This window comes from Poecilia reticulata, linkage group LG9 (genome assembly GCF_000633615.1).
Source record: "Poecilia reticulata strain Guanapo linkage group LG9, Guppy_female_1.0+MT, whole genome shotgun sequence".
Taxonomy (NCBI): Eukaryota; Metazoa; Chordata; class Actinopteri; order Cyprinodontiformes; family Poeciliidae; genus Poecilia; species Poecilia reticulata.
Window position 1 is genome coordinate 4,607,340 of NC_024339.1, and position 4,113 is coordinate 4,611,452.

The window sequence follows — 4,113 nt, forward strand, 5'->3', positions numbered from 1 at the left end:
CTGTGTTTTCACCTCTTATGATCTTAAAAAACGTCTTGTTCGTATTTGTTTGAGAATTAGCTGATCTTTCTATTTCCAGCTCTTCCTGTAATGTTGCCACCTGTTCTGACAGATTGATAATATCATTTTGAAGCTTAGCCAGAACTTCTTGATATAAGGTTGTACTTTTCTGGATCTCTCTCTGTAAAAGTGCCTCTTTTTTTTTGAGAAGATCTGAGCTGATTTTGGAGGGTTTTATTTTCCAAGAGGAGCTGAGAGGATAGGATGTCCTCACTGGCATTCAATCCTTTTCTTGCCTCACTGCATACGCCAACGTCGTTTTCGTTAAATTCACGCTTTTCTAGCTTGAGTTTCACATCGTGCAGTTCTTCTTCCAAGTCATTTGCTCTTTGGTGTTCCTCATTTAATCTGGCTCGTTCTGTGTCCAAAAGAGTCTTTAGCCTGTTAATTTTATCCTCAAAAGAATGACCGCTCTGGGTATCTTTGCCTTGAATCCAGGCATCTTGATTTTGCTCGTTCTTCTGTCCATCTTCCTGGTATCAAGTCTCCTGTTTGAAGAATTCCTTTGTCTGAGTCTCCATTTTTCTCAAAAACAGTTTTGAAAATATGTCGCAAATAATCCAGTGTTTTCTGTAGAAGCAGTCTCCACTCGACCTTGTGCTTTCTGACAAACTAAAGAACTGATTGACTGAATATTCAACTAAAGTTCTGTGGTGACATAACATGTCTTGTGACATCATAGGATTGTCCGTGCTATGGTGACCTTTGACAGCTGTTCTAAACCCTCTCTGCTCGCTTGTGCTCGAGGTTGGAACAAAAAAGCACCGTCTCCTGGCAACCTCTCAGCCAATAGAATGCAAGTGTTATAGTGGATGCATTCGTTTCCCCCGCCCGCCCAATAGTGTCAGAATTTGAAGTGTCAAGGGTTGCCATGGTGACTGGAAAGCATTGATCGACAGCGTTAAGCCCAGTTCACACTAAACGATTTTAGAATTGTCGGCCGATAGTCGGCCAATTTTCAAAACCTGAGAAACCTTAAAGCCAACCAAAATTGTAGGTATAACGCGTTCGATTGGGCAGATCGTGTAGTGAGGGGCGCCGCCAGGAATCTTGGGCCCCCTTTTTCTTAGCAGCGTAGTAGCTGCCACAATCTTTCTCGTCTTCTACTGACTGCTGATGATCACCATCATCTCAAGCGCTCCAAGCAGGAACAAACCATTTCATGCAGATTTGGGGGAGGGGGGGGTTCAGGGCAAATATAGATGTGTTTTTTGGTCTGGGAGGGGTAACATTAAATTTTTACTGCTAAAAACAATCTTCAAAAACACATTATGATTAATTTTATAATTGACAGGGCCCCAATTTTATTTTTTATTTCTATGAACAAAAAAATAAATAAATAAATTGTGGAGGGCCCCCTGTCGGTCAGGGCACTTACAATTGTCATAAGTATTTCCCCTATACAACGTCCCTGTTCGTGAATGTCATAACATTATATTGCAGACTTTGGTCACAGCGTTTTCCCATATGCGACATGTCAGTCAACACCTCCACACAATAATTCAGCGCATGAGTGACAACTTTTTTTCATTGCAGATGCAACATTTGTGTCTCTGTACAGCTAGCTTTGCTAACATCACGTCCACATATCTTACCTTTTTTAAGCTTCCTTTACAAGTGGCGCTAAAAGTTGAACTAAGCGCTGCTGATTTTACATATTTCGCCATATCTCATAATTTATGTGGCGGGATTATATTACTGACGATTAGACAGACATCTTCTCCCGCTCAGAGAAAACCACTGCGCATGTCTTGGAGCTCCACGTGCGAGTAAAGGGTTAAATTCCTGAACTTCACATGTTAACGGGGGAAAAACGCAATGCGGCTTGGATGTAACAAGTAACGCGACAGTTTTGTAGAAATGTAGTGAAGTAGAAAGTACAGATACTTCAAAATGTAGTGGAGTAAAAGTAGAAAGTATCAATTCTTAAATCTACTTAGGTCAAGTACAGATACACAAAAATTTTACTTAAGTACAGTAACGAAGTACTTGTACTTCATTACATCCCAGCACTGGTTCCAACAGACATTGGAACCTGCTAAAAACAATGAGGACAACATGTCTCAGCAATGTCAGGAGCGAGAAAGGAAACAAAAACCTAAATTAGTTAGCGGAAAATATAGAAGATTTACACGAATAAAAGACAAATTAAGCAATACGTCTGACCCTCATTGGCCACATTAACTCTCTTAACCTTTTTTGAGGTACCGAACCCCCCAGTTGCATATGCGCATTCACCGAACCTTTCTTATTCCAAAGCACCCCTCTCCCCCCGATACACAAAATACTTTGCGGTATTCTGATTTAGTAATGTAATTATATTAGTTGTGTTACCACCCCCACACCACTAGAGGCAGTACCAACCCCGAAAATATGCGACTAAGGAGCAGATTTAGACTATAGAATTTGGTAAAAACTGTGAGCTTCAAATCCATGCTGAGAGTGGAACTCCTTCAATCAGGGCTCCTCCGCAGCTCTGATTGGCTAAGCAATGTAACGTGATCCTCTGCAGCAAGTTATGGCAAAGCAGGGCGTCATCACGACTTTACACAAGTGTGTCTTTACCTCCGCGGCAGAAGCTCCGCCGAACCCCTGGGGTTCGACCGAACCCAGGTTAAGAACCACTGCTCTAGAGGAAGTCTGCAATTGTTGTAAAACTTTTGTCATCAGAAAACTGACAAAGTTTTACGCACATTTCTAATGAAAACGCAGCTATTGAGAGCAAAAGTGGAAGTCAAATTCTGTCCTTGCACAAACTTGGTGAATAAAACCGATACTGCCTCTGACAAAGAATCAACACTCCGACGGAGCCGACATCTTCCCTTAAAATCTAGTCAAAATGTTTGCGTAGGATTTGCCGCCATAGCTAGCTACTATTACACATTACAAATGAATACACCTGGTTCACATGTAAAGGGTTAATATTTAATGAGCCCCCTTTTTATACAGCCAGCTAGAATTGAGCTGTGCTGTAGCATCACCGAAGCTGCTGACTGTGATGGACGCTCTGCGCGTCGGGGCCGAGAATGCCACTGTGAGGTCCGGAGCAGCGGCTGACAGGCCCGGTGATTAATGACGACAGGGTGTGGAGCTGCTCCTCAATTAGACGCCAGCTCTGCCCGAGCTCACCGTCGCCGATGACAGATTGGACAGAGAGCCGGAGGAAGGGGACTCGCTCTTTCTCTCGCTCTTTCGCTCTCTGGCTCTCCTTGTCTGCCGAACAAAACATTAACCTCAACTCCATGACTACCACCTCTGTGTTTAACATCGGGACACAATGCAGAGCCCTCGGCATCCAACAGCGACCGCAGTGTTAAAGCAACCCAGATGGCGTGAACACATCCCTCATCAGGGCCCTGTCACACAATCTCTGCTTCGTTTCTCCACATAAGCGCCGTGATTGACTCTTTTTACGTGCCTGTTTCAAATCCTCCCTTATTCATGTCCGCAGTCAGGCATGCCGGAGCACAATAAAATAATGATAATAATCCCTGCAGACGCACCAAAAATAAAAAAATAAAAAATAAAAAAAACTCCAGGCTGAGTGCTGGTTTGGGTGAATGCCTCCAACACTTCCAATTGTAATTCTTTTAATTTTCTTTCTTCTTTTGCTGGATGAGAGGAAGTGTTTGACAGTTAAATAGCTAGAGTTGGCAGGGTATGATAATAATAATTTAAAAATTGACAAAACAACACATACACACCGAAGGTATTTGTATGGTCAGCATCGCTTTAATGTCCGTTTCTTGGCTGAATTTCACAACCCACCCAATCCTGTTCAGTGTCATAGAAGCAAGGTAGAGTAGTTTACGTCTGAAAACTCATGCATGCACATACAAAGTCTCCTGGTGTATATATAGTAGTAAATAGTTGTGTATTTCCTCTCGCCCGGAACGTTAGCTGGAGATAGGCACCAGCAACCCTCCCAACCCCACTAAGGGACAAGGGTGTACAGAAAATGGATGGATGGATGGATGGATGGATGGATGGATGGATGGATGGATGGATGGATGGATGGATGGATGGATGGATGGATGGATGGATGGATGGATG

At 43.0% G+C, this 4,113-nt stretch overlaps 1 long non-coding RNA gene across 1 annotated transcript in view; it reads right to left on the reverse strand.

Annotated features, from left to right (window-relative positions):
* The window catches only part of LOC103469770 (uncharacterized), a 4,335-nt gene extending 3,673 nt beyond the window's left edge, over positions 1–662 (reverse strand). The window contains exon 1 of the long non-coding RNA XR_001776920.1: positions 13–662. This is a non-coding gene — a long non-coding RNA (uncharacterized LOC103469770). The remainder of the gene's footprint in view (positions 1–12) is intronic.
* Positions 663–4,113: the final 3,451 nt, after the last annotated feature.